The following is a 19079-nucleotide window of genomic DNA, read 5'->3' as shown; positions in this document are numbered from 1 at the left end:
TTTGCCCCCCATCTCTGCTATGTTCCCAGCTGTTACTGTGGAGGTCAGACTCTCTGCCAACCATCCACTGACCTCAATCACCTTTTCCAACACACATTCATTTTCTGACATCCTTATTTTTCTCTCTTTTCTTGATTATTCTAATGCACACATTAACTTGTGCCACTACTTTCTATCTTAAAATATGAGGGAGGACCCCCTACACACCACAAAGCAGAATTATCTTCTGGAGGGAAGGTACCATATTTACAAGCTTCCCCCGCTACGTGAGTGCTCTCGGAACCCATCTGTATGACTGGACTGGCTGGAGTTGTTGTGAGAGGCTGTGTTTGGCTTCAGTGAATCTTTTTTGAAGGCTCTTTCAAGCACATTTGCCCATTTTATGGTGGGTGATTTGTGAACGCACCTGCTCACACTATGCTGAGTGTTCAGCAGTTTTTTGTCCAAATATGGTATGACCCTGGTGTCCAACCCTCCCTATTTACCTGATCTCACCTTGAGTGACTCTTCTTTGTTTCCCTGATGAAAAAAGCCCTCAAAGGGAACTGTTTGGCAGGTGTAGAAGAGGTGAAACAAAACATGGCAGAACAACCAAAAGGCATCAAAATCAACGAGTTCAAAAACTGTTTTGAGCAGTGAAAAAAAGCCTCAGTAGGTATACTACATGAAATGGAGAGTACTTTGAAGGTGACTGAGGTTTAAATACAGGAGAATATATACCCAATTTTTATTAAGGAAATTACATTTTTGGGGGGAAGACTTCAAAGAGTCTTCCACTGATCTGACATCTTATCTGCTATTACTCCATTTTTCCATTCCTTTTCATTGCTCAACTTTGTGATTTATCAAGTCTTTTTTTCTATCTCTACTTCTTCATGTTGTGTTTGCTTTTTACTCCTCCTCAGTTTGATTCCCACCTCCACCATTCCACTGGTGGTGGATTTGTAGTTTGGTGGGTTTAGTTCAGTTCAGAAGGACATATTAAAAGTGTCATTTGGCCTTAAATTCAAGCCACAGTTTCTAATTTAAACCTATTAGTAAATAATAATTTGATTTTTAGTTTGGATTCTCATTCAGAGTTTTGTAAAAAAAGAAAAGAAGTTAATTTATTGGTCCCTTGAAACTCCAGCATCTTTATGAATTGGCTGGGAACATTGGAAAATAGACAAAGACTAGACATTGGGACTCAAAATAATACATACATAAGATTTTATGAATGATTGGTTGGTTAGTTGGCTTTAGTAAATAATAGATCATGTTGATTTTGACTTTGGTTGGTTGTAGCAGGTAATATGGCTGATGTCTAAGAAACAAGGGTCATTTGGGTTAAATGAGGGTCTGGGTAAACACAAGGTTTATGGACTCTCTGGGGCAGCAGATGTTGACCAGAGCCAGGCAGGTGCAGCTTCGACTTAAACAGCATAGTCAGTGTGTGGCTTAGATTGTCTGAAAAATCATCTTTCATTTGAATGAAGATGTGCCTAAATACAAGCAGAGCTTTAACATACGCAGTGGAAGCAACTGGAGTTGAGGAACTCAAGACATTGACAGAGAGTGTCAATTTGTCAGATGACAAACAAAAATGGAGAACCAGAACCTGAGTCAAAAATAACAGTTTGTAAACTTAGTTGGGATTTTCTATAGAAGATCAAGAAATGTTTTGTATAATTTTGAATTGCTTCCATGAAAAATAAGAATATTTAAAAAAGAATTTTGTCACTTATGTTAGCTATTTGGAAAATTTGCTCAGATTAGTTATACAAATCATCCCAATCTTAATGGGTAATGTTGGCTCAACCTCAATCCATATCGTGAATATAGTCGCTTCTCACCACTCTACTGCTTTAACTACAGTCCTGGGCATCATTATCTTTTACCTGGGTATTGCAATAGTTTCCTGGTCTCCCTCATATGCTTGCCTCTCTAGAGTCCATTCTGCTACACAGAAGCCAGAATGACCTTTTACAAATGTAAATCAAATCATACAACTCTCTTTGTAAAATCTTACATTGGTTCCCATAGCAATTAAGTTAAAATCTGTATTACTCACCATGATTTGCAGGGACCCTACGTAATCCAGTCCCACTCATCAATTACCACCTTTTCTCCTGACAATTAAGGTGCAGCTACAATTCCAGATCATTCTTCTTTCAGAGATTGTGCATGTTTCATTCCTTCTGTCTTGGAATGTTTCATCTTCCTTCTCCCCACTGCCCTCTCGATCTCTTAATTCGTACCTTACTTCAAATGTCATCTCAGAAAGGCATTTCCTGATATCATTATGTAAAGCAGCATCCATCCAACTTCTTTCTCTTTCCCCATCATCTTCTAATCCATGACTGTTTTCTTAATTTCCAGAGCACTTATCTCTCTCTGAAATCATCTTGCTTATGTGTCTGTTTATTGTCTGCTTTGTCTCACTAGAATGAAAGCTGTATGAACACAGGGTCTTTGATCACAGTTATATCCTAACATCTAAAACTATGCCTGGCAGCTAATGATTTTTTGCTGGTTATTAAGTTATTTGCCTCTTAACATCAAATTTATTTATTTATAAATTTATTGGTGTGACATTGGTTAATCAAATTATATAGGTTTCAAGTGTACAGTTCTATGGTACATCATCTGTATATTGCATTCTGTGTCTACCACGCAAAGTCGAATCTCCTAACACCAAGGCAAGCATATGAGGGAGACCAGGAAACTATTGCAATACCCAGGTAAAAGATAATGATGCCCAGGACTGTAGTTAAAGCAGTAGAGTGGTGAGAAGCGACTATATTCACGATATGGATTGAGGTTGAGCCAACACTATATTTGATCTCCTTTATCTCTCACTACTCCCCCATTCCCTTCTTTCTTCTGGTAACCACCATACTGTTGTCTGTGTTTATGAGTTTTTATTTGTTTTCTTGTTTGTTCATTTGTTGCTTTTATTGTTATATCCCACATGTGAGTGAAAGATGGTTGTTGACTTTTTCTGTCATATTTTGCCTAGCATGATATTCTCAAGGTCCATCCCTGTTGTCACAGATGACATTATTTCATTTCTTCTTATGGTTGCAGACTCATCTTTCCATATTCTGCTTTGTGCAGCTGGGACCGGGACCCTGAAAATCGCATTTCTCCCTTGATTTGGATCCTTCTTAGGCTTTGCCAACTGGGGCAACAGAAAGAAACTGCAAGGCTGGGGAAGAAAAAGACTTCTTCTCTTTTGCTGTTGCTCTTGTTGGCATCACTGCAGCAGTATTTCTTCACCTTGGCAGGGACAGTTGATTCACTGGCAATTGGCTCCAATTTGCTGATATTTGCACTGCAAGAGCCAGACTCATCCTTCTCTCTCAGACACGTCAGCATCATCCTGCAGCACGCTTCTCCAAAGGCTGAGCCCCAGCTCCGGGAGGCCTTCTTCCAAGCCTATCAGCCAGCACTGTCCAGTAGAAAGAACACACAAGTCAGAAAAATTTAAGTTTTCTAGTAGTCATATTATAAAAATAAAAAAGAAATAGGTGAAATAAATATGTTTTAGCCCAATGTATCCAAAATACTATTTTAATATGTAATCAGCACAAAAATTATTAATGGGTTATTTTACCTTTCTTTTTTCTAATTATTTTTGGAGATTTGGTGTGCATTTCATAATTTCTGCATATCTCAGTTTAGACTAGTGACATTTCTAGTGCTCAAAAGCCATGTCAGATCCTATAGCTCTAAGTTAGTTTCCCCAGCATCTCACCTTGTTTTCCAAGCCTAGTGGAGGTAGTTGCTTCCTCCTGTTGCTAACTCTGTGTTACCTCCTAGTTTCCAGTTTTCTAATACCTAATTAATATATCCTGGTCTTCTTTCTATTCCTTAATTGGATTCTATCAAATACTTGTGTTCAATAAATGAATGATGCTAATGAAAAGATGAGACATTTGTATCTTAAAATGCTGCACAAACAATGGGATTTTATCATACATTTGGGGGCTAAAAGAACTGAGTAGTTCTGGAGAAACAGAGCACTGCAGAGTGGACATGCAACCTGACATTTGCTCCTATGGGAGCTGGGGAAATTAGAGCAATCCAACTGCGTCACCTTTTCTCTCCACTCCCTATTACATCTCATATCACAAGGAGACACAACTATTATGCACTGGATCTGGGCCAAGGTTTTTACAAAACTGTGAGATGGCTTTTGAAATTGTCTATGTATGAAGCCAAAATAACTATTGCCTCCAACAATTTAGATAAATTTAAAAATGTTTATCTATTGTCCACTCCATCTATGCAAAGCCTAGGTAATTTAGGTTAAAAAACAAACAGATGAAAGCAACCACAGCAACAAAAAACTAACCATTTGCTTGATTACAAGAGTCTGGAAAGCAGTTTAATTGCATTCAGCTTTTTAAATAAATTCTGCCAAATTGTGTGCAGATACAGCTTTGGTGGTCAGTGTATTTTATATTAGGAACCTGAATGTGAGTAAAATATTTTTTTTTGCCATATGACAAGAGGCTAGACTGTATCTACATTTGGTTTTTGTAGCAGGGAGCTGATAGCATGGGCTAGCTCTGATTTCATAAAATCAAGGTAATAATTCTTGCCTTTAAAATAAATTGTGGACTAAATGGCTCTTTTTCTAGCTTCTGTTAGAGATTCTAGGAATTTCATTCCTATTGTCTTATCACTTGCTGCCTGCTCTCTTCACTTATGTTCTTTGTCGTCTTTTTCTCCCTTCATTCCCCGGTGTTTTACTGCGGTTTCCTCTCTACTCTCTGCTTGAAATCCCTGTTTTTTTGTTGCCTAAAGGATATGCTTCCCTTTAGGACTGGAGGAACATGTCTGAGACAACACAGATGGAGGAAAGTTTTTTTTGGCAACCTTTCCTACTTCCTACCCTGTTGCATCCAGTCTCTCATCTTTCCCTTAAACCTGCTTTAATTTATATTTCTCATTTTAATTTTCAGTAACTTTCCATTCCTTTTGTCATTTTCCAGTCTTTCTCATCACATTAATATCAATTTTCAGCACTTAAATTAAGATTTTTCTCTTCAAGGCAGTGTGTGAACTTCAGTTAATCCTTAGTGTACGCTCTTTTATTACCTCTGCATGTAACACAAGATTGAGACTTCCCCAGCTCCCAGAGGGGTCAATTTGGTATCTGAACTAGAACTCTGATAAGGCTCGTGCTCCCTTCTTTATTAAGACTGAGAGGAAAAGGCTCTGTCTCTTGCTCATAATAGTTCCCTGGATTTAGACAGTGCCCTTTTCCTGAGGATCCAAAAGCCTTTAAACACAATTTGCCGCAGCTTCACAGTGTCCAAGGAAGTAAATGCTTAGCGTTATACCTGTTTGCTAAATGGAATCAGAATACGTCAAATAGGATTTAGTCAATGGGATCAAAACAAATGTAATTGTCTCCCTCTTCCTTCCTTTGGTTTCTGTTTGGACCTTGCAGGGAATCTGTGTTTATGGGAGAACTCTGTGTGTGTACTTACTGCAGGCACATGCTTGTTTCCTTGGCGGAGCTTCATGGTATGCAAATCAGTAGCTCTGGGAGATACAAATCTCACAGGATGAATGGATTTTCTATGGGCCAAAGGGCATTTACAAATTAATTACAAAGTTGCCCTATGACACTGTTATGAAGTAGGTTAGAAATTTGCCCAAAGTCACATTGCTTATGAATCCTGGGCCTGAGAGAAGAGCACCTTCTCAGGAAGCCTTCCCATTACTTCATACTCAGCCTCTGATTTCTCCCTTCTGGTGAGTCATACAAACTGATGTGTGACCAGAATGGCTGCAGTTGCAACTGGAAGCAATAAATGCATTGAAAGGGATGTCGCCTCTTACCTATCACCTAACTCTCTTATTGAGTGAGGCTAGGCTGTTCTGATTCCAGAAGGTTGAATCTCCTTTGGTGTTAGGGTACCAGGAGAATGCCTGCATTCAGCTGTCTTCAGTTAAAGCAGTTAAAGCCCTGCCTCTTTTATGAGGGTACATGCCCAAGGCTCTGAGCTCATCCAGTAGAACTGCTGAATTGCAGACTGAGTGATGAGAACTTTTTCTATACCCTACTGTACCCAAGGTGTCTGTATGAGATTCCTTTGGCTGCTGTAATAAGTTACCACAAACTTCATACTTTAAAACAGAAGAAATTTATTCTCTCCCAATTCTGGAGGTCAGAAGTCCAAAGTCAGTATCACTGGACCTAAAATAAAGATGTTGGAAGTGCATTTCTCTCGGGAGGCTTTAGGGCAGATATTCTTCTTCACCCCTAGCTTCTGGTGACTCAAGAGTTCCTTGGCTTACATCCACATCACTGCATTGCCTGTCTCTGCAGTCTCATTGCTTTTTCCTGTTCTGTATTAAATCTGCCCTTGTCTGTCGCTATAAGATCTCTCATGTTGGCATTTAGGGCCCACTCAGGTAATCCAGCATCATCTTTCTCTCTCAAGAACTTTAATTTAATCATATCTGCACAGATTATTTTTCTGTATTAAGGTAACACTCACAGGTGGCCTTATTCATCCAAGGTAGTATGCTAGATCATGGTGGGTAATTGTCTAATTATAGCCTCTCTAAAATTTTTCTTTTAGTTTCATCTCAAAATTTTAAAGTAATTTCTTTCTTTAAGGATGTGTTACAAATGAGCATTAGCAGAGAAACTTAAAATATCCTTGTCTGTGTTGTGTAGTTTTGTTGTAATGGTTGGAGAATTTTCTGGTTTGGCCATATATTTTCTGGGCTATAGCCAAGGGTTGTAATGATAGAATATTGTTTTTCCCAGATCAAACCTATCAACATGCATTTACTGGATTTTTGCTTTTGACCATTGAGACAAGGAGCTGTGAAAGAATAAAGTTCCCTTGAGTAACATGTGAGTTAGATTGCTATGTGGGGGTTTTCTTTATGAACAACCCCCTTACCTCATCTTCTTTCTTATTACATATGATATTTTTAGTACCCCATTGCATTCATATCTTCTCAGAAGCCTATGATACTTTCATTCGGAGACTTAACAAAGTGGTATGTTTAGATTTTCACTGTCATTCCTTTCTATGCTCAAGGTACAGTCTTTTTATTTTTATTTCTTGTATTGTTTTATTTTTTCTCTTTTGTCTCATTATTGACATAGTAAAAAGCAGACTAGATGATACTTGGAACATATTCAAATTTACTTACATTTATCTTTGGCTGAGATATGTCTTGATAGGGAACTATACTTCTTATATAAATTTCATGCAGACTTTCAGTCAAGATGGAGGTGTAGGTAAACATGGCTCACCTCCTCACATAACCACATCAAAATTACACCTAAAATACAGAGTAATCATCACTCAGAACCACAAGAAGTCAAGGGGAATAGAAGTCTGACAACGATAGATTTAAAGAAACCACATGCATCCAGACTGGTAGGAGAGGCAGAGACAGGGAATGGGCGGGTCCCACATCCACATGTTGTATATAAAAATTTGGGAGGGGTATCTTGGGAATGAGGAGTTGCAGCCCCATGTCAGGCCCTCCAGTCTAGGGTTTCAGAGCCAGGAAAATAAGTCCCCACAACTTCTGGCTGCTATAACCAGTAAAGATTGAGTTGGTGGAAGAAACTTCTGGAGTCCTAAGCAGGTCCCCTTAAAGAACCCACACACAGACTTTTTCAAACTTACTCCCTTTGAGCTCCAGCTTCAGGGTAGTAGCTTGAAAGGCACCAGTGACATACAGGGAAGAACTGAAGTGTCTGGCATGAAGGTGGGGGACATTCTCCTCCCATACAGAAAGGTGTGCAGAGACCATTGCCCCTTTTTTAAGGCCACCCTTTAAGTGCTGGCAGGCAGGTGCCATATTTGAGACTCCATCAACCTGGCTAACACTGCTTGCCCCACTGAGACTCCTCCCAACCAGCTTTATGGGCCCACCCAAACTGTTAACTCTGACTTTCCATATGAATGGCTGGTCGTGGCTCGTATTTCACAACTTCCTAAATCTCATCAAGCAATAGCAATCCTCAGTCAGCCTCCAGCCCCAGTACCCCTTGCTGACTGGCACTAACAGTATCCAGCCTAGATTCATAGCTTGGCTTTGCCTGGGAATTTCCAGGCCCAGAACAAGCAGCATCCATCTTAGATTTCTTTATAGCTCATTGAGGATGGCCCAGGACAGAACAAAAGTAGGTACTGAACTTGGTCTGTACCACCCAGGAAATCCCAGATCCTGTGCACCCAGTGGACAGCTGCAGACCACATCAGAGCACCACCTCCCTGCCTCTGCCCAGTTACTCCTCCACAGAGGGCAGAGGTTGGTGGTCAGTGGTGACAGTCAATCCTTGCAACTGACTGGCCTGGGTAAATCTCTCCCATTGATCTGTCAACAGTGACCAAGGCTCAACTACAAAAGGAGGGTGTACTCATCCAACATGATGGGTGCACCTTGAGTACCCAGCTTGGGTGATAGGGGAGACTGTGCCACTGGACCCTACAGGACACTTACTATATTAAGCCACACTACCAAGACAAGGAGTCATAGCAGCTCTACCCAATACATAGAAACAAACACAGAAATCTGCCAAAATGAGGAGACAAAGAAACATGGCCCAAATGAAAGAATAGATCAAAACTCTAGAAAAAGAACTAAACAAAATGGAGATAAGCAATTTATCAGATACAGAGTTCAAAACACTGGTTCTAAAGATGGTCCAGGAACTTAGTGAGGTCCTCAAAAGCATAAAAAAAGATCCAGTCAGAAATGAAGTATACATTAATGAAAATAAAAAACAACTCACTGGAAACAACAGTAGAGTGAATGAAGCTGAGAATCAAATCAGTGATTTGGAACATAAGGAAGCAAAAAAAAAAATCAAAACAAGAAGAAGAAAAAAGAATCCAAACAAATGAGAATAGTGTAAGCAGCCCCTGGAACAACTTCCAGTGTTCCATCATCACATTATAGGGGTACCAGTAGGAGAAGAGAAAGAGTAAGAAATTGGAAATATATTTGAAAAAATAATGAAAGAAAACTTCCCTAACTTGGTGAAGGAAATAGACATATAAGTCCAGGAAGCACAGAATTCTAAACAGTATGAATGCAAAGAGGCCCACTCTAAGACACATCAGAATTAAAATGTTAAAGGTTAAATATAAAGAGAATATTCTTAAAAGCAACAAGAGAAAAACAGTTACCTACAGAGGAGTTCTCATAAAACTGTCAGCTGATTTCTTAAAAGAAACTTTGCAGGCTAGAATGGATTGGCATGAAACAGTCAAAGTCATGAACAGCAGGAATCTAGAGCCAAGATTGCTCTACAGAGTAAAGCTATCATTTAGAATCAAAGGGCAAATAAAGAGCTTCCCAGACAAGAAAAAACTAAAGGAGCCCTGGCTGGTGTGGCTCAGTGGGTTGAGCACCAGTCTGTGTACCAAAGGAATGCAGGTTCGATTCCCAATCAGGGCACATGCCTGGGTTGCAGGCCAGGTCCCTAGTAGGGGTACACAGGAGGCAACCACACATTGGTGTTTCTCTCCCCCTCTTTCTCTCTCCCTTTTCCTCTGTCTAAAAATAGCTAAATAAAATCTTTTTAAAAATAAAAGAAAAAACTAAAGAAATTCATAATCACCAAATCACGATTACATGAAATATAAAGGGACTTACTTAAGAAAAAGAAGAAAATAAAAACTATGACCACAAATGGCAACAAAAACATATGTATCAACCATTGAACCTAAAAAACAAGCTAAGCAAACAAAGAACAGAGAATCATGGTTACAGAGAGTGTTTTGATGGTTGCGAGATGGGAGGGGGGTTTGGGAAAATGGGTGGAGAGGTGAGGGGATTAAGAAATACAAATAGGTAGTTACAGAATAACCATGAGGATATAAAGAACAGTATAGGAAATGATATAACCAAAGAACTTAAGTACATGACCTATGGACATGAACCACAGTGTGGGGGTTTGCCTGAGGGAGTGGGAATGCTGGATGGAGAGGGCATAGGAAAAAAATGGGGACCACTGTATAATGGCATAATCAAAAACTCAAATTAAAAGAAAAAAAAGAACTGTTAGTGCATTAAGAAAGACACAATGGATACAATTATCCAGATCCTAAAATAATTATTAATTCAAGAATGGAATATTAAATAAGAATTATATTGAAAAATAAATTTCATGCACATGTGAAAAGAATTTGAATCTATTCTCAGTTTAAAAAACTGAGAGGATGAAAACCTAAAGGTTTATGATTAGACTTGAAGTTTGAATTGTAGGTTTAAAGAAAGAATCATGGGTTGTAAATTCATATGGAATAGTGATAATGGAAACATCTTTTGTTTCCAGCATAACCAGGAACACTAAATTAGAATCAGCAGATTTATGGATGCCTTTATGGCTGGTTTATTAACTACTAATTTACATGTGGAATAACTTCAGTCATTTTCTTTTATCTTTTCTGGTATTTTTTAATCCAATATCTTGGACATAATGTCACACATTCCACTTTCCTAGAATAATGAAAAATATTTGTTAATTGGATAGGAAGTTTCATTTCTCCCTACCAGTATTGTTAGCCCATCAATATAAACAACCTAGGTGCAGCCCACACAGCTGCCTTGGGTGACTTCATAGGATATTTAACCACTAATAGTGTTTAGGCTTCACAGGTTATGTTCAAAAAAGAAAAAAGACATGGCAAAAAAACCCTGGAGAGCAATTTCTTCCTTCTTAAATGCCCACATTTATATATTAAGGCCTGTGACAACTTCTTCCTCCTTAGTATCATTCCAATTTATCAACCCCTTTCACAGCAGTGCCACTCTTTTACGTTAGGCCATCATCACCTCGTACCTAGGTTATTGGGACAACCTCCAAACTCTCTCCAGTCTTCTCTTTTCCACACTAATGTCCTATGGTCTTTTTAAAACTGAACCTATGTAACTGAAACTTTTCAGTACAATGTAGAGCCCTCAGGACAAAATCCAAATTTTTTAACTTGTCCTGTCAGGCTTTCCATGATCTTGCCGTTTATGTTTTCAGCCTCACCACCTATTTCTTGTTCCATCACAGTCTATAGTATAAGATACTGAAGTCTGTAAAGCCCCTTCAAATACACATTCCCTTGATTTTGCAGATGCTGTTCCCACAGACTGCAAAATCGTCTATGTTCTCTGATTCCTTTCCCATTGCTCTGCCACCGTTTTTTGCTAGATTAACTCAGTTTAGCAATGACCTCTGCCTATAAATCCTTACTAAAGCCTTTTCTCTCAGATTAGATTATTTTTTCTTTCCACCTGCTCCCTCAATTTAGCCCTTGTCATACCTTGACTTTATCTTTGATTTTTAATCTACTTGCTAAGTGTCAGGGCAAGGAATGAGTTTTGTTAACTATGCTGTTCATCTACAAGCAAACAATAAAGAATTATTGACTGAATGAAGAGCCATAGTCAAGTAGGTTTTTCATGAAGAAAGAACAGACAAGGAAAAGACAAAACAGATGCTGAGTGGAAGTGCAGACAGCAACGTTACACATTTGCCATCACTGAGAAGAACCTTAACTCTTTTGTTATGCTTTCTTCTCCAAAGAAGCAAAGGTGCTAAAAGCAGAACTTTGCAGAATAAAACTTCTTGTTTTTTTTCACAACTTAATTATATAGTATGCTAAATTGGCTTTAATCAGTGATTATCTATTATCACCAAAGCTCTTACTCCAACTTTTAATTTATTGAACTATAATGGTTTGATTTTTAAAAAGATTTTTTTTATTTATTTATTTTTGCAGAGAGAAAGGGAAAAACAGAAACATCAATGTGTAGTTGCCTCTCATGCATCCCCTATCAGGGACTTGCAACCCAGGCATATGCCCTGCAACCCAGGCATATGCCCTGACTGGGCATCAAACCAGTGACACTTTGGTTGGTAGGCTGATGCTCAGTCTACCAAGCCACACCAGCTAGGTAATAGTTTGACTTTTAAAAGTATTTAATGTATTCTTATTTATTTCCATAAGAATTTTTGAAGGGTCTTTGACTGTCATCAGAGAAAAAAAGGCTATGGTTGAATTTTTGGAATGTTGTGTTTCATGATTGTGACCATGACCATGAAATGCAGTTGCCTAGGGAGAAGGTGGCAACCAGACAGCATACTGGAGGGACACTATACTCTTTCAGTGGTATAAGAAATTGTCAAATACTTCATAAACATAGTCGAATTTGAACTTGCTTTATATAGATGCACCTTGATTGAATAGTAGGCCTTTTCTGACTTGTATAACTCCATAAGCCTTAAGCCAAAGTGAAGAAAGTTAAATATTTAATAAAACATGACTTTTCCTAATGGATTTTTTTCTCTGTCTCCCAACAAGTTAAAGTACAGTTTAGAATGAACTCTGTGGTTATTGAATTATTTTTGAAAGTCTAGTAACACAAAGTAATTTGCAAGAAGACATGGATAAGTGCTCAATCTTCTTTCCACTCCATGCTGTGGATCTTTTGGATATTTCTCAATGAATGCTTTGTCAAGAAACTTGATATATAAAATACTAGCTTGTTTTTTCTTTCTCTTTCCTTTCCTTCTTTCCTTCCTTCTTTTTCTTTTCTTTCTTTTATTCCCTCCTTTTTTTTTCTTATCTTTCTTCATTTACTGGTTTTTATTTCCAGGCAAAAAGACCCATGACCACCCTTAAGGAACTTATCATTAATATGAGAAAAAGAAAATAAATTACTAAATTTATTTAAAAGCATTTTCATAAATGTAATGTTAGAGATATGAATAGATGCTGTGAAGAGTCTTCTACTCAGTATGGGCCCAACGTGGGATGAGAAGAAAGGGTTAAAATTAGAAAAGGCTCTTTGGAGGAAGGGAGGCATGAGCTGATATTTTGAAATATAGGTAATATACAGGAAATACATCTAAGTGGAAAAGAGAAACAGAAAGAGGCAGGCAATGATAGTGTGCAAATGTGAGGAGAAAGGGCAAAGAATACTCGAACACCTGTGAATAGTTTGGTATACCTAAAATAGAAACTTGCTTGAGAGTTAGGTAGGGATTTGTGGGGCTGTTACACACAGGATGCAAAATTAGAGAAACAGGCGGGGTCAGATGTGGAAGGGCTTTGTATGGGTGAAAATATATTTTTGAATACCTAGATTAATAGCTGGGCATTGACAATACACAAATAAAATTATAAAAAGTCCCTGCAGTAAAGGAACTCCAATTTAGTAAGACAGAAAGACATGGCAAAAAATAATTGCGATAAATTCAATGTTGACAAGTGTTTGTATGTTATCTGGAGGTGACAGAGAGCATGTGGAGAGTTTTAAGTCAGAGGAGAGTGTGATTACATGCATTTTAGTATTTCTCAGCATTGTAAGCAATGAAAGGAAAGGTTGTAAAGTAGAGATTAATATATAATTTGAGAGATTCTATTGCAATGGTCTGGAAGAGGTATGAAGAAAATAGCAGGAATGGGCAAATGGAGACAGAGTTGTGTTGCTTTCAGGAGGCAGAAGTGAACATTGATGGGACTTGAGAATTGGTTGACTGTTATGGAAGGAGGGAATATTGGGAGATGGTGACTTGCAGGTTTCTGACTTAGGATGTAGGGCAATGAAGATGTCTGTTCTTTTTACCCTGACAGAAGTTTGGCTTTTGCATGGGCGTGCTGGGAAGGAAGCTCCTGCCTCTCTCTCTCTCTCTATCTCTCTCTCTCTGTCTCTCTGTCTCTGTGTGTGTGTGTGTGTGTTTCCTTTGAGGAAGAGTATTCATTATTCAGCTTAATCAGAGTTTGATTCTCATTGGACAATGATACATTATGGGGTAGAGTTACTTCAAACTCAAAGAAGATGCAGAAGACCTCCCGTTTCCCTGTCTGTTCTTATGAGAGGGGTTCTCTTCTGTATCCTGTCTCCATCTAGGTTGTGAAGTTGGCCTTAATGCTGACTGAGAAGTTGACCCAGGGTCTGTCTTGTAGACAAATTACTGTTTCCCACTTCATGTGGGCTGAAAAGGAGAGGTTCTGTTAATATATCTTTAGTACAGTGCCGAAAGCTCACTTTTTGTTGTTGGCTCCCCATCAGTCATTAATAAAGTTGATATTTTGGGACCATCAGTGGCCCCATTTGCCACTGATCCTTGCATGTTATTCTCTAAGGGCCAGACACTTGGAGCAAAATCTTAGGTCCTTGCTCCTAATGAGTGATCAATTGCTATTCACCAAGATAGGAAAGCACATTTTATTTCTCTGAGTCCTTTTTTCATCCCTTTTTCTTACTCAGGTGATGGAGTAACATTTACCTTCACTCAGGCTCTAAAGCTTGATCATCACCTGTAATTCTTTCCTCTCTCTCATCACCAAGTTGCAGCAGCTTCATCCTTGAAATGACACTTGAGTCCTTCAATTCATTTCTATTTCAGTTATCACAGTTCTGGGTCAGGCTCTCATTATTTCCAGCTCAGATGACTGCAAAGGCTTTTTAACCAGTCTTTCTCTCTCCAGTTTCTTCTTACAGCTTTTAGAGTTTTCCTTAGTGTGTGTATATCTGATCATACCACTCTGATGCTCAAAAACATCAAACTCATTATTGTTTACTAGAGCCATCTTCTACAATTTGATGCCAATCTACATAAGAGTAGCGCAAAGAAAACTGGTTCCAATGGCAGAAGATCTTGGTTCAGTTCTGGCTAGATCTAGTTATCCTTGTGGCCTTACAATTTACTCTAGCTACTTTTTGTTTCATTATATCTAAAACAGGGGAGTGGAACTTGATGTTTTCACAGGTCCTATCCAGTTGTGCATTCTTTTTTACTGGAAATAATTGATGATTTTTAATAATTTTGCAGGATAAAAGGCCAATATTTGAAGATTACTCATATTTCCATTATCATCATCTAGTTAGACTATTAATTTTTTGAAAGGGTATCAAATAATAAAATGCCTAAAACACATCTTTTAAAATGCACAAACTTTCAAGGCTCAAAATATAAAATATTACTGGAGAATTAAAGACAGAAAAGCTACATAAATGGAAAGACAGTATATGTTTTCAGACCAGAACTCAAAATGTAAAAATGTCAACTGTCTTCAAAATAATTTATGATCTTAAAAATCCAATTAAAATTCTACAGTTGGGCAGGGCAACTTGACAAGAAAATTCTATAGTACACGTAGGCATGTAAAGAGTCAAAATTAGTTAACAAACTCTTGGAAAGGACAGATAGAGAGGACTTGTTGCAGTTTTACATTTCTTAATGGCCACTTTTCTATTTTCCTAGTCTCATATTTTGAAAATAACTTCAGATAATTACAACAGGATACCTGCAGTACCATAAATACAACCTTCAATGTCTTGTGTACTGTGGCTTTGTTATCACATTTGTCTAAGAAATAATTTTTTCCCTATTTTCACTGATTTTCCTTGTTGAAGTCCTATTCACCCCAACTCCCAGACCAAATCCAACTTCTCCTACCAACCCTCTCATGATTCACTTCTGTTGAAATCAATTACGCTTTGTAGGTGCTCTCAGAGCATATTGTTTATAAATCATTTAAGATGTTCTGCAATTGTCCAAGAAGCTATTTTTTTCTCCCCAATAAACTTTAAACTCCTTATTGGAGGGGGTGCGCATGTATTCTTATTTGTATGTCACCATCTTGGAACCTTACATGTGATAAGGTCTCAGCTCATAAATGCTGCTTAACTGAGTGGACGTGATAAACATGGTACTCACTAAGAAGAGTTGTTTTTTCAATGTGGTCACTCTGGGGGCTCTCATTCATTAGAATTAAATAAGAAATTTCCACATGAATTTGGAAGTTTTCAAAATCACTTTCAGCTTCAGGGAACAAATATTTGCTAAGTGAATGCATTCTCATCTTTAAATTAAATTCCAAAACAAAGGATCAAAAAGGCCCAGGGTGATGGAAGAATGCTTGGATTAAGTATGGCCTCTCACAGTAAAACTAATGGACAACACCCTATTGGCAGTAGTTCTTTGCACTTGTCTTATGAAATCACTAACAATACATTTGTTTGTACTTTATAACCTTCCAGTGATGATTAAATAACTTTCTTGTTTTTACAATATTGTCTGTGCTGAAATGACCTATTGTTATGGAAATAGAAAATTGCTTGGTAACTACACTCTACCTAAGCTCTTATTTTAATGGTGAAGATGCTGACCACATTGATGATTCTTTACTCTGAATACTCATCACATTAGTGTACAAAGCTCTAATTTTCTTTGTAGGCAGAAGAGGGTGATTAATTGCTGCCTATTCAAAAAGTCAGTTAATGGAAAGAGAAAGAAAGCAGCCCAGTGTGGGACTGTGTTCCTCTTTTCTTGGCCAGAGATGCTCATTGGGGCACTTGTCTGATTTAGGCTCTTCAGATGTGGAGATAAAAAAAAAAAACTTCAGCTAATTGTGTCTTTAGAACAGGATAAACACTTGGGCCTTTCTCTGAGTTTCAGTGGAGAGGTTCGGCATCATCGATGATGCTTGCCATCTGAAATTGTACTGGCACAATCAGAGTAATTTTCCATTTAGCAGCCTCCTGCAGCAGCTGAACCCTGGCAGTGCACTCCGGTCCTTGTGCTCAATAATGCTGTGGCCTTTGTAGTACTGGAAGTAAGGAAGGGTGTAGAGAAAATCTTCTTATATTTTAGCAACTAATGGATTTAGCAGGATGCATGACATTCAACAAACATCCTGATTACTTGCCCTGTCTTGTCCTAAATCCATCTCAGGACACCATGACATGAAAATGCAATTTCTTTCTGGAGCTACTTAAATAATCCCATAGCGTCTAATAATGTCCAGTGTTCAGTGTGTCTTCTCAGCATGCTGTTTCTTCAGTTTTGTGACCTGATTTGAGCAAATGACATGTATTTTGGGGAAGGTGTGTTGTGAGGATGATTAAAAAAAAGAAAACAAACTTTCAAACGGATATTTCATTTTAAAATGGTAGAAATGATGCAATATTAAGATTTCAGTATGCAAATGAACCAAAATAAACTGCTGTAAGGTGCTTGACAGGCACAGTGCCATTTAATGGACATACTTACCCTAGTTATTTGAACTGCTTAACAATCATTGTTAGCATCTGGTGAGATTCTGCCAGGTTTTACAGCTAATCTTTACACACACAGGACTGCATATTGGTTACAAGAGAAAAGACACACTTGTTTTCCCACTTGGAGTTCTTTGTCCCCTTTCTGCACCAATTTTGAATAAATATTCAGTGGTGATTCTCTCATTCAGGAACTAGTACTTTGTACCAAGGCCTCTTTGTTTATGGCCCTATATTTAAATTCTGGAAAAGGGGATATGTGATACCTGAGAAAGCTGGTTTGAGAAGGAATTATGTAAATGATGTGTAGGTGAGGAAAAAAGGGGGGATCCAATTTACCCAGTGTGATGAGAAGGAGTTACTGGGGGTTCTGGGAACAAACATTTCCTGCATCAGACATCACGTATCAGTGATACAGATAACCATCCTGGCTGCACTATGGAGTACAGAGGGATGTGGGATTGTAGGGAGAAAATACAATATTCCAGGAGCAGAGCTTGTAGAGAAGGCTGTGTCCAATCATTTACTCATATGGAAAATGCATTTGCAGGTTGATTTGTTCAAGTCACATTTTGGGGAGTTACCACCTTAATCTAAAAATATGAGTCATAGGTAGAGAGCAGGAGGACAGCTCTGGGGGGTGTGGTTAAGAAATGGATGAATTGAGCAAAACATAAAAAGGATTCACCGGACACAGACAACAGTGTGGTGAGTGCAGGGTGGAAGAGGGTATAAGGTGGATAAATGGTAATGGAAAAATATAATAAATAAATACGTGGAATAACATTTTAAAAGAACAAAAAAATACAAATTTATCCAAGTAGATTCTGTAAAAGAATCTTGGTTTCCTTTCCTATGTAAACATTGCCAAGTTTTTCATCACTTTTCCAAACCAATTTCCTGGAATATACAAAATGATTTTGTAGTAATTTCCTCAGTGGAATTTGTTTGGGAATACTATTCTTTTACTTTGTTGGCTGGTCTTAATATTTTTTTCCTTTGAGGGATGTGAGACTTTGGTGGTTTATTCAACCACTTTGGTGGTTCATTGAGGATAAAGTAGCAATTTCCAAATGCCTAGCAGAGTAACTGTGGTCATGACTAGTTGCCCAGTAGAATAATATAGCTGAGATGATTTTTTAGTGGTTATTAATACTGAATTATCCTAGTAAATGGTCTAAGATCCTATGATGAGAGAAACTGTATAAATATGAAATCACGGTGCCAAACAACAGCTGCATCCTGAAAGGATATTGGAAATTTACTTATCTAGATTTAAATATGAGAAAGAGCATGAAATGTGTTAGCTTTTAAGATAGGGATGTGGATAAATTTGCAAGTTCATATGCAGTGTTTATTTGAACTCTGTTCTGATTTATCCAGCTGGCTCTTCCCTACTGGATTGATAGTAGATCTTCATATCCTGCATTTCTTTCATGTTTCAGCCAACTGTAGGACTTGTGCCATCAGGTGGCATGACACAGAGTGTGCTCCGGTAACTGCTGGCCTTCACTAACCAGGGAGCATCATCTTTGTTCTAAATAAAGAGAAATGCAAGTGGCAGGCTTAATGTGCTGTTCTACGTCCTTTATATATATAATGAAATGTTTAAAACATTTCATTAGGGAATATTTTTTTAATCTTTAATCTTCCTTTTTTCTTAAATGCTTGTTAGGGTGGAGAGGTATAGAATATTTATTTGTATAGGACTAAGCCAGAGACCCAGCAGGGAAAGTCAGTGCTGTAAAATGCCTGGGTAAAGGTGGGGTATTGTTCTAGTTATAACCCTGAGGGTGTCTCCTTTTTGTCTTGTGCCTATGGAATGTTTTTGACATCACTTTTTTGTTTAAATTTTTTTCAGTTTTATTGAGATATAATCGACATATAACATAAATTTAAGGTGAACAACACAGGATTGTATACACATACACACACACGCACAAATGATTAACACAATGAGTTTAGTTAACATCCATTAGCTCACATAATTACATTTTTTTACTTGTGATGAGAACTTTTAAGATCTATTCCCTTGCCTTGGC

This window comes from Sturnira hondurensis, unplaced genomic scaffold (assembly GCF_014824575.4).
Source record: "Sturnira hondurensis isolate 20B ecotype Veracruz unplaced genomic scaffold, ASM1482457v3 Scaffold0016433, whole genome shotgun sequence".
NCBI classification, from domain to species: Eukaryota; Metazoa; Chordata; class Mammalia; order Chiroptera; family Phyllostomidae; genus Sturnira; species Sturnira hondurensis.
The sequence above is the reverse complement of the archived record's forward strand: the minus strand, read 5'-3'. Positions refer to the sequence as shown.